The 13,081-nt window shown below is 33.3% G+C and overlaps 1 protein-coding gene across 3 annotated transcripts in view; it reads right to left on the bottom strand.

Moving 5' to 3' along the window:
- The window catches only part of GPBP1 (GC-rich promoter binding protein 1), a 71,040-nt gene that overhangs the window by 36,002 nt on the left and 21,957 nt on the right, over positions 1–13,081 (bottom strand). Inside the window, exon 1 of one of the 3 annotated variants that reach the window (XM_025047208.1) lies at positions 1,369–1,380. The exons of the other annotated variants lie outside the window; for them this stretch is intronic. The gene's annotated coding sequence lies outside the window, so the exon portion shown is untranslated. Of the gene's footprint in view, positions 1–1,368; positions 1,381–13,081 lie in introns of those variants that run through there. 3 annotated transcript variants of the gene reach the window in all.

The following is a 13,081-nucleotide window of genomic DNA, read 5'->3' as shown; positions in this document are numbered from 1 at the left end:
TGTGCAAAAGGAAGTAGGAAATTTTAGAGATAATGCTGATTGTGGTGATGGTTATACAAATGTACACATTTGTCAGAACTCAAATTGTAAACTTAAAACTAATTTTATTGTAAATAAAGTATATCTCAAAGTTTTTTAAAAAAAATTACAATGGTCTTACAAAGACATCAACTCCTAATGTCATACGACAGGATTCACAGGCACCATCTATGATATACTCCTGTTCCTACCCCAATATGGAATCTGAAATCTGTTCTAACTACCAATTTGGAGGAAATTCACCAAAAAGAAAAAAAAAAAGGTGAAGGACCTCTGAGGGAAATAATCTTTCAAATCCAGATCAGAGGATATTCTACAGGTCAAATGATCTGGTTTCTTCAACAAATAAATGGCTTTAAATAGGCAGATCAATAAATACAACAGGTACACCATATACAGATCTTCAACCCTTAAAAAACGAAAATTATGAAATCAAAAATCTGAATGTTAAACATTAAGATATTAATCATTTTAGATGTGATAATGGTTAGTGTTATGATTGTATATAAAAGATACACACTAAAGTCTTTACAATTACATTGATACATCTGGAATTTGCTTTACAACAAACCAGGAAATACTGAATAGGTTTATAGTTGAAACAAGGTTATCCGTACGTTTATATATGTTATGCACAAGTATATACTCTTCTATTTACATGTATGGTTTAAATTTTCCATAATTAAAAGGGTTTGTTCTTTTTTTAAAATTATGATCATCACAATAGGACTCAAGTATTTTAGAAACTACTGCTCTTCTGAATTCTCAATTTAACATTTTGGGAGCCTCTCTCAATTGCATCAACAAAAGTATCAAGTTGCCAGCCCAATCCAAACATAGCAAATTCAGTTTTTTTTTTAATAAGGCTGAAGCCAACTGGACAACTGTACTCATGTCAATGTAGAGCTTAGACTATTAGTCAATGAAGAAATCAAATTTTCTGAACATCAAAATGTCTACGTTTACTAGTAACAAATGTTTTATATTTATAATTGCATGATCGTCTCAACAGTGAAAATATTTTTAAAAATCAATATACCATTGTTAATCTTCCTTTTTTAAGTCTCCTAAGTACCATGTCCATATTTCTTAAAGCCATACCAATTTCCTAAAATATTTTTTTTAGATTCTCAAGACATTGCATAAACATTCTACTTCTACTATCCCGAATTGTGCTGGTCTATTATTAAAGAAAGATTAAGAATGAGAGTGACCAGATACAAGAAATAGATACAACTAGTTAACTCACTATGGTAATGAAAATGTTTGTTAAATGCTCATCTGAGCTGGGGATAGAAAAATACTGATACAATTCAAAAAACCTGACACAAATTCCAAGAAAACACTTATGAAACAAATGCAAGGTTTTCTAATTGAAATGAAGTATGTAAAAATTCAGGCATTCTGAGTTCTAATTCTATAACCATCTTATATTACATTTTTAAGTATTCTGAAATAAAAGTGAAATCTGAAGTGTTTTATGATGTATAAAGAATTTTTATTATCTACTTTAACATGAAGCTACAATACTAAACTGCTTTGTGATGTCTGTGATGAGATGTTACTTTTCCAACAATTTTTTGAAACTCTTAAATTTATATTCCAATAACTCACTGGGAATGAAAAATTACTTTTACAGCCTATACCACATGAAAATTCACAAGGAACTCCAGAGGACTTAAATTAACCTATAATTTAAAGCTTATTTTAAACAGGGTCTCATCCAAAAAGACTGTTAAGTGAGATGTTATATGCACTAAAAACTATCCCTGAGAGGCAAACCACTAACATCATCTATTCATTTCTGCTCTGTCTTTGTGAATTTTAACTTAAATCTAGTTTTTAAATAAAGTATGAATAGCTAATGGCAGGCAGAAGTTTTCATGTTCTGAAAAAAGGTAAGGAGCAAATACTAGTTAGTATTATGGCATTTACACAAGTATGTGAAGGGATCAGGATATGCTACACCAAAATATGCTGCTTTGACCTAAGAATAGTTTTGAGCTGAAGGAATGAGTTCCTGAGACCCCTTAGCTACATAAAAGCACAGCCTCCCAAAATAATTTATCAATCCCCTACCCTGGAACATCTTCTTCTGGAAGACCAACAAACAAACAAAAAACCAGCACATCACCCAGACAATGCCACAAATTATCATTTCTCCCATCATTCTCCTATAGGCCCATTTATCGATCTTTCCAAAAAGTCATTTGCTTTTCCATTAAATTTGTTTCCTCTCCTCCCTTTCCCATATGAAGTTAAGTAGAGAAATATCATATTCTAACCATCTCTGAGTTACTCATCTCTGGATACTCCTGCATGTGAGCACATGCTAATAATAAACCTGTTTTCTCTTGTTAATCTGTCTTTAGACTAATTTACAGAGCCCTAGCCAGAAAACCTAGGAAAGGAAAAGGAAATTTTACTCCCCTACATGTGTAAAGGCAAATTAAAGTTTCAAAGGCTCTACTCTCTTTATTTTCTCTTAAGCACTCTTTGTGCCATCTTATTTCATTCTATTGTCCTTACCCTGAATAATATTATGGGCCAAACTATGTGATCCCCTACGTCTCCAAATTCGTATATTAAAGTTGTAACTTACTTCAGAATGTAACCATATTTGGAGATAAGGCCTTTGAAAAGATAATTAACTTAAAGGACGCTGATGGGTTCTATCTGTACTTATTACATAAGTAAAGAAAATTTGAACACACTGAGAGACACCAGTTTCACAGCACAGAGAAAAGACAGTATGTAGAGGCAGCAAGAGGGTGGCCATCTGTAAGTCAAGGAGGGAGGTCACCCTGCCTACACTGCATTTTGATCTTGGACTTCTTTCCAGTTTCCAGAACTATAATAAAGTGAATTTAAGCCACCCAATTTATGACATTTTGTTGTGGCAACCCTCACAAACTAATTTAACTAGCAATATTACAAATACACTAATTAAAAATGTTTATATATTTCCTTTATACATGTATTAACTGGTACATACAGAGAATTACCACCAAAAAGAGAGGAAGGAAAGTGCAAGTCAACAGTCCTATTAATATCCCAGGGATTCAAGCGTATTAGGAATCTTCTACCAGATTACATAAAGGGTTAAGATTCAAATGCTGACATTATGAAAACCCGAATTTCTCATCTCATCCAATTTACCACCTGTTCATGAATCTATGCCCAAAGTCTGAATCATCAATAATAAAAATTCCCCAGGGAAAAACTGGTTCCTTAAAAAATCTTAATCTAATTCTGTACATTTTTAAGTGTACAAGCCTGATCATTAAAAAAAAAAAAATCACTGATTATTTAAAAGTCCAAAATATAGTTCTTCTGATTGAAAAATAATACGCTTCGGCAAAAAGTACAAATAGATGGGATTTATCCTAATTCTTCTAATATTTTACTTCTGAATCTACCAAATTTGTGCCAAATGTTTTCAATGAAAACTTACTCAAATTCATTTCATCAGAATGAGCATCAAACTTACTATCTTTGTCATAGTTTATATTTCAGATTACTTAAGCTTTAAAAATCACAAATCTATCAAAAACACCCAAAATCAACCAATGGCTAAGGTATTCTAACTAGATGCTGAGCAATAAATTTTAAAACAGAACATGGGCTTCAGAGTCCAACACACCTGGATTCAAATCACCTCAACCCATTATTGGGCTGGATGATTTTGACAAGTTAACAGTCTCAGCTTCTTCTCTTCATTAAAATTGAGATAACTACTACTTACCTTGCAAGATTCAACTTGAAAACTGTTAAGGCTATAAAGACAACTTCCCCTTTAATACCAGACTATCTACATCCAAACCCTTGAATATGGTTAAGTTTTTCAAACATGTAGTCAAACTGCTAACATTCCTTCATTAAGACAAGAACCAGAATATGACTTTTCAAATTCATCCTTAGTTTTCTTTATATTTTATAGTAAAACTGTGGAATACTCCTTTAGTATAAGCTTATTGGTTTAATATATTAACAAATTTCATTTAAAAAGTAGGTCTTCTTCCCTAAGTCAGGCCTAAAGTCATTAAATAGGGCAGAGCAAAGAAGCCAAAGTGTCCAGACTAGGTGTTACAGGGTATCAACACATGGGAATAGCCCAGGACATCAGAATCAAAACAGGGTGAGAAAGAGCATCCATGCAGAAGGACAGCCAGGGATGGGGCACTGAGCCCAAAAGAACAAGGAAGGCATCCATGCTGGGAGAAGGAAGCAGCTATGATAGGGAGTCAAGAGACTAAGCAGAGAAAGATGTCCGCATGGGAGAAGTGACAGCAGCTACGAAAGATTAGTTTTACACACACACACACACACACACACGAGAAATGATCAAATATATTTAGAATAATGAAAGCTAGATTTCATATTCTAAAGAAGGCAGTAACTAATAATGGGAAGGGTGAAAACTAGAGTAAATGCTGTGTGTGGTACTGTCTTATGTCAGTATAATTAGTGATTCACAATCATATATTAACAGTATTTATACTAATATTCATCTATAACAAAGGCAAATATTTCTATTTACATATATAAATTCCTGACCCCACCCCCAGCTCTATGCACTGGAAGGCCTGAGCTCAGTGACACTCCAATAGCAACAAGCATACTAAACAATCTAGGTCTTGGCTTCTAAAAACAATTTTCCACTAAAAGAAACCAGAGTTTTGAGAAACAGCTGGTTCCAGGGTTGGGAAAAGATGACAAATTAAGCCTGAAATATTCTGTTGTAGCAAAAAACAAGGAAGTGTCCAAATAATGACTGGAGAATATCTAAAGGACACAAACGATCTTGAATGAGTTCCCACTGATCAAATCAGGGAAAATTTGAGCCTTAAAAAAATAAGAAGAGACACGTGAAGGACATCAACAAAAATCATGAAATAGGGAATTCCAAGAGCCTACCCCTCCACAGAAATGCCAAATACCAAGGCAAAATCTATAAAAACTAACACTGTCAGAACTCTGAAAAAGTCAAGTTTATAGCCATCAAGCAAACAAAAACTTTAAAGCTTTGTGGAATTTTTACTTGCCCATCACCTCTCCCTGGCACAGCTGAAGTCTTTAAGACCCAGGATGGGACCCTGATCTCTAGTTCCAGAGTGAGCAGAGTAGACTTTATTCTCACAGAATTATGTTTGCCTGTGTAAACCTGTCTGTGGCTACCTGAGTAATAATAACAACAGGCACTTACCTTTGATTTTCCTAACATGGAAGGAAATGCTGCTATGCAGAGGACATTCACCCAAACCTTGTAAGGCATGAACAAACCCCTGCCTGAGACAAAAGTTCACAAATATTTAAACAACAGCACACCCAAGGCCTAGGAGGAAAGGCTAAGAGAGAATTTCTTTGGGAAATTTCTTCATTGTAAAGAACTCCCTTATACTGGGGAACTTAGAAAACCACACAAATGCCCAAGGTTAAGATGCATGCGCAGGGGAAGGAAAAAAAAAAAAAACTATGAGAACCCTAAGCTTTCACCTCCGGCTGATCTTTTAGGTTCAGCACAAGCAGGACGTGAAGGCTAATAAGATCGTTACAAATGGTGTAGCTAACTAAACATTAAAGAAATGCCCCAAAACACACTCAGTAGACAACGACTGAGAGAGTTATTTTTTTCCCTTTACTTTATATTTACTACTTTTTGGCTCCAAAAATGCACCTGCAACAAAACACTAGCTAAACAAATAAAGATGGCTCTTGTTCAAAGAACTCTGGAGCAGAAGTTCCATGAACATCGGAAATAAAACTGCTATTGTATTGTACTGAAATTATTTTTTCTGTAACTACTGAACCTCTAAAGTCTTATTAAAGGCTGCAACCTGTCGCAGCTCTGCTGTGAGCAGTAAGTGTTGACCCTTGGCTTGCCCATGTTTGAAAGATTTGCAATCTTTACACAGTATTCTGATGTCGATGGTAAACTTTTGTATTTTGTTCACCATAATTTTTTTGCTTTTATGTCTTTAAAATTTTTCATTAAAATATTTTTCTCGAATAATAACAACAAAAAAATCTAGGTAATCACAAGTTAAGGATCAGAGATTATACAAGACGAAGAATACAGATTTTACAAAAATTATTCAGAAAATTTAGAAAATAATGAACACACAACTACAGCCACAGCAAGCAACCCTGAGATTGGGGAGCAGGGGGAGTAGAGGGGAGAGGATTTGATTCCTAGTGTCTATAAATTACAATATTCAAAATGTTCAATTTTCTACCAAAAAAAATTATAAAGCATGCCAAGAAACAAGAAAGTATAACCAATTCACAGGGGGAAAAAATAGCAGAAACTGTTCCTGATGAAGCACAGACATGAGTTGTCTTAAATACAAAGAGCTAAAGGAAACCGGGAGAATAATGTCTCAACAAATAGAACGTCAATAAAGAGATAAGAATTACAAAGAGAGAGAGAGAGAGAGAGAGAGAGAGAGAGAGAGGACATGAGTTGTCTTAAATACAAAGAGCTAAAGGAAACCGGGAGAATAATGTCTCAACAAATAGAACGTCAATAAAGAGATAAGAATTACAAAGAGAGAGAGAGAGAGAGAGAGAGAGAGAGAGAGAGAGAGAGAGAGAGAGAAAATCTGGAGCCAAAGAGTACAATAACTAAAATGAAAACTTCACTAGACAGCTTCAATAGCAGATTTAAGCCAGTGGAAGAATCAAATAATTTGAGAATAGGTCACTTAAAATTATCAGTCTGAGAAACAGGAAGGAAAAAAAAAACCTCAAAAGAGCTGAAAATATCTACAAGACACCTTCAAGCATACCAACATATACACATAACAGAAGTTTCAGAAGAAAAGAGAAAAAATGCTGTAAGTTATCTAAAGAAAGAATTGCTAAACATTAAATTAGATAAAGACATAAATATTGTATCCAAGAAGCTAACCAAACCCCAAGAAAAGTAAACACAAGAAGATTCAAACACAGACTTTATAATCAAACTGTCAAAGCCAAACACAAGAAAAATCTTGAAAGCAGCTATAGAGGCAACTAGTGATGTAAAACATCTAAAACATCAATCGTAAAACACTAAAATGAAGGAAAAATACTATATGATCATCTCAGCTGGTGCAGAATAGGCATCTGACAAAATACAACATTTTTTCATTATATATAAAAAAAAAATTTGACAAACTAGAAGGGAACCTAACCTGATAAAGAGCATCTATGACAAAAAAAACACAGCTAACATAATACTCAATGGTGAAAGACTGAAAGTTTTTGCCCTAAAATTAGAAATAAGACAAAGATACTTGCTTTCACTGCTTCTATTCAACATTGTATTGAAAGTTCTAGCCAGAGCAATTAGACAAGAAATAAGACATCCAAACTAGAAAGGTGAATAAGTACAATTATACTTATTCACAAAATGGCATGATCTTACACACAGAAAATCCTAAAGAATCCATTAAAAAAACTATTAGAGTTAATAAATTCTGCAACATTAAAGAATAAAAGATCAACACAGAAAACTCAGTTGTATTTCTATACATTAGCAATAACAATCCAAAAGTGAAATTTAAGAAATTCAACTCTATTCACAGTAACATCCAAAACAATAAAATATCTAGAATAAATCTAACCAAGGTGTTATAAAACTGGTTCACTAAATAAAAACTACAAAACACTGAAAGAAATTACTGAAATTTTAAAAGACCAAATAAATATAAAGACATCCCATGTTCAAGGATTGAGAAACTTAATGTTAACACAGCAACATATCCAAAGCGATATAACAGGTTCAGCATACATAATCCCCATTAAAATTCCAACAACCTTTTCTGCAGAAACAGAAAATCCATTCTCAAATTCATTTGGAACTACAGGAGACCCCATATATCCAAAACAATACTCAAAAAGGAGAATACAGTTACAGGACTCGCATTTCCCTATTTCAAAACTTACTACAAAGCTACAGAGATCAAAACAGTGTTGAGCTGGCATAAGGCCAGACATATAAACCAATGGACTAGAACTGAGAGTCCAGAAATAAAGTCATACATGCATGACCAACTGATTTTTAACGAGAGTGCTAAGATCATTCTATGGGTTAAAGAACTGTCTTTCAAACAAGTGCTGCAACAACTGGGGCCCTATTCATAACATACACAGAAATAAATGTAAAAATGGATCAAAGACCTAACTATAAAAGCTAAAACTAAAAAATCATCAAGAAAAAAAAAAAAGTTAAAGCTTCATGCCCTTGGATCTGATAATGCATTTTTAGACATGACACCAAAAGCTTAAGTAACAATAGAAAAGAAACCGAACTTCATGAAAATTTAAAACTTCTGTGCAAAGGATATTACCGAGAAAATGAAAAGACAACTGAAAAAAATGGGAAAAAATATTTCTAAATCATACCTGATAAGGTCTAGTATCCACAACATATGAAGAATTCTTACAACTCAACAACAAAAAGACAAACAACCCAATTAGAAAATGGCAAAGGACTTGGCTAAACATCCCCCATCTAAAAAGAAAAAGAAATTAAATAACAAATGTTGGCAAATACGTGGAAAAACTCATACCCTTGTACATTTTTGGTAGGGAAGGTAAATTGGTTCAGGCACTATGCAGCTTGGCAATTTCTCAAAAACTTTAACACATACCATATGACCCAGCAATACCATTACTACACACACAGAGACACACATATACACACATCCTCAAAAGAACTGGAAATAGGTATTCAAATACTCATACTTCAATATTCCTAGCAGATCTATTCACAATAGCCAAGAGGTGGAAACATCCAAACTGTCCATCAAGAGATGAATAAACAAAATGTAGTATATACATTCAATGAAAAAAAGATGAAGTACTAACATATGTTTTGAGGATTAACCTCAAAAACACGCTAAGTAAAAGAAGCCAGACACAAAGATTACATATTGTACAATTCCAGTTATATGAAAATTCCAGAATAGGTAAATCCAGAGAGGATAAGCAGATTAATGGTTGCCAGGAAATGTTAGGAGGGAGCAATGGGAAGTGACTACTAAATGAATACACATTTTTCTTCTGGAGTGATGAAAACTGTTCTTGAACTTGAGGTGTTGGTTTCACACTGTGAATGTACCAAATGCCGCTGAATTGTACACTTTAAAATAGTGAATTCATTGAATGACTTTCTTCTCAATAAAAATAAATAGTAAGAGTGCTGCATTATAAGCCTTTGAATAAAATGCCAAGAACTCAGATGTATATAAAATGTATACCCTGAAAATTTTGAGGAAGAGGTTATTTATACAATTTATAAATACCTCCAAAAAAAAAATACTTATTGCGGTTTTGCAATAGCCTGGCATATAGCCTAGGAAAAGCTTAATCAATACATCAAAGAAAACGCCATCAATAACAAATTGAAATTATGTACCAAATCATAGTATGCAATAAGCAAAACACAGCACCGTTGCACATCCGTAACATTCTAGTCAAAGATGCATAACCTGAAGCAGCACAGCCTGTCTAAACATTTAAAAAGCCAACTTGAGATGTTATTCTAAAATAACTGGCTAGTAATCTTCAAAAGTCAGGTTGTAAAAGTCAAGGACAATCATTTTTTTAAAAATCATCAGGCTGTGACACGTGTCCATTCTGTATTTTGTAAGTCACATTTTTAACTTTTGATATTTTAACTTTTAATATTTATTTGACAATAATATTTAGTAGGTGTCTTACTAAGTGCTAAGTGCTTTCCAGACTTCCCCAAAAAAAGCAAAAGAGGCTCATCCTCTGTAGATTGTTTCAACAGGTCTTAATCAGGGCCTAGAATTGTGTTTTTAGGTAAGTTCTTGAGAATGATCACCAGGAAAGGATGAAAATACTGTAATAAATATTATTCAAGAGGAAAAAAAATCCTTGCCTTAGGATGTTTTACAACACTAGTTGCCTTCTAAAGGTAGCGAAACATTCTGCTGCTTTGACTATTTGGTCGTGAAACAGTGTCCAATATTTTGTTATAACTTCATTTAAAATTATAGGTTAGACTTTCTCAAATATAAAATAACATTAACATTAATAAATTTCACAAGAAATCTAGAGTTATTAGGCATTTTCATCCTTTAAAAATTTTCATTTTACTGCTTCCTGTAACCTGGAATTTTGTTAGACCCTCAGTTTACCTCTTATTAAATTGTTCAGAATCTTTCTATGCTTTACTTACATAAAAAAAAAAAAAAACCTCATAAGAAATAGAACAGGAATGTTATAAGAACTTATTATTTGTTAAATTGTTACATATGAAAATTGCTATATTCACCCCTCCAAAAAGAATTCTTGGGGGGGGAGACAAAAAGCATTACTAGAAACAGGATGCTTTTAGTTGTCAAGTTTTTAGACTATTAAAGGTGCAATATATAAAATATAACTGAAGAACTTCAAAAATTATACTGAACTGACTTGTCATATAAAATTCACTACAAAAACACATAAGCCTTACTCTATGATGTAAACAAATTTTTTCATTGAGCTTCTCTTTCCTCATGAAAGCAGGTTAAGTCATCTGGAAATTTTTCTAAGTCAGTTTATGGGATCCTCTTTTTTTAAGGGTTGGTAAAGGTAAATTTTAATTTAGATTATAATGCAAACAATGAGCTAATTAGGATAAAATTTAATCAAATCAACTCATTTACTGAACAGCCAATGTGGACAAAACAAAGTGTTAAACACTGAAGATACAAAACTCAAGCAGCAGTCCTGTCTCTAATACAGGTAATCAGCTAACAGAGCTAACAAATAATTGTAAAACAAGGTGCTGCTGCCTCAAATCCTTCATCAGAAATGTTGAAGTATAAGCAAATTATTTATCTGAAGTATTTACCATGAGAAAAGTGCCAATATTATGAGTTCAAATGAAGTAAACTTACACACTTTAAAAAAAAAAAGATATACTGGGATCAGCTAAAATATGTTCTCTGAAAAGAGAATTACAAGAGATAAGCAATTTAGCCCTAAACTACGCAGCCAGTAATGACAGAACCTGAGCAATATGAACTCAGATCTTTCTGTCTCAAAAACCAACCTCTTCCATTCACTTCCAGTTATCTCTCAAATCTTAGCACAGAAATTACTGAAAGTTATCAAACCCATTCTCTTGCCCCCCCAAATATTTTCAGAAAGTAACCAAAATAACTTCAAGTCCCATTTTATTTTACAAACTTATGAAATTTCTGCAGTATACTACAAAGTATTCATGTATGTTTTAATATAAAAAAATCTTTAAGTTATTTACCATCAAGTAAAATAACTTTGCAGCAAGAGGTGGTTGGTTAACCGAGTTTAAGTCATATGTAAAAGAAAGCACTGTTACACTATATAAAATCCCAGAGATGGCTTAGCTCAACTAGAACATCAACACTGACTACGGTGAGACTAAAAAGAACTACAATTGGCAATGTATCATATAACGTAGAATTTAATTTTTTTAAATCAAGGTATCAGACACTAAAATCAATTGTCAAGAAACTACTACTATAACATCCCTTAAGATACAAAGGTAACCTCTGTAACTTTTTTCAAACTTATTTAGCACAAGACACAAAATGCTTTATATTTTGTTTTAATTAAGCAGAAAATGAAATTACCCTCTCAAGAACTGATACAGAAAGGAAATGGAATTTATCACTGTTTCTCCCTGTCTGCCAACATACCCTGGCCAGTAACATAATTCTAAAGCTTAGAAAAACAAGACAAAACCTTAACCAGTCACTTTGTGTTAAGAATTTAAAGTATGGAATATTTTTTAACAGTTCTCTAAAAACTACTGGAGGCTTCCTTTCTAAATAGTACTAAACCATTCTGTTACAAATATATCTGAACTAATGAATCTAATCTCTATATTCTCAAGATATCAAGCCAGTAACAAACAGGTAGTAAGGTATCACTTATTACCGCCAGGTATATCTAAATCTAACTAGAGAAAGTATCTGTGGACGGTAACTAGAGGGCCTTTAACAGCACACAAGACTAAGAAATCAGAGAACTTAATATGAAGGCAAAGTACTCAAAGAAGTTTTAAAGTTGCAATTACATGTCTGGAAACTGGCTTTCAAAAAATAAATCTGGTAGCTTGTTTTAAAATGAAGGCGGTGGGGGGGATTCAGTAGATCAACTAGAAAGGAAAAGGTATTAAAATCTAGAACTTTGGTTCCCAGCACCATCGATTCATGACAAGTTTTCACAAATTTTGTTACTGAAAATTTTTTAAAAAGACTATGAGTTTCCCATTGAGTTTAATTTCAATTTAAAAGTTTCTCTCATTTTTTTAAAAACAACATAAAAGCCAAACTCAAAATTCTAAAGAATGGAAGTAAAAAGAGTAGGAATAGGGGCATAGTAGCAATAAACATGGAGCGAAAAAAGGCAGAGAGAGACAGATGGTGGGGGAGCGGGGACAGAGACAGAGAAAGACACCGAAAAACAATCTACAGCTGGATGATAGTAGAGGCCTGGATGTGGAGTGCAAAAGAGAGTACAAAACCAAAGATGAATACATTTCAGTCAGGAAATGAGGGGAACACAAAGAGGGAAGATTTGGAGATATCAAAAAATAGTGTTAACAAGGTGTGTTCACTTAGTGAGAATTTATCAATCCATATACTTAGAATTTATGCACTTTTTGAGTATGTGTTACTATTAATAAAACGTTTAAATGAAAACTTTTTTTGAACAGAAAACCAGGAAGAGTTCCCAAGAACTTAGCTTGGTAACTTTGAGTTAACTGCCAATGGCTAAGGATATAATCATTTGTGCCTAAGTAATAGGACCTCCATAAAACTCCTAAAAGAATTCAGAGCTTCCTGGTTGATATATGTGTCTAAGAATTGAGACAATGGTACACCCCAAACTCCACAGGAACAGAAGCTTCTGCAATAGGGCCCTTCCCAGACTTCAACCAATGTAACACTTCATCTGGCTGTTCCTATTCTTTATAACATCCTTTACAATAGACTGGTAATAGTAAGTAGTGTTTCCCTCAGTTCTGTGAGCCATGACAGCAAATTATGAACCGGCG

Source organism: Pteropus alecto, unplaced genomic scaffold (assembly GCF_000325575.1).
Source record: "Pteropus alecto unplaced genomic scaffold, ASM32557v1 scaffold73, whole genome shotgun sequence".
In the NCBI taxonomy this organism is placed as follows: Eukaryota; Metazoa; Chordata; class Mammalia; order Chiroptera; family Pteropodidae; genus Pteropus; species Pteropus alecto.
Note: the sequence above shows the minus strand (reverse complement) of the source record. Positions and strands in the feature narration are given on the sequence as shown.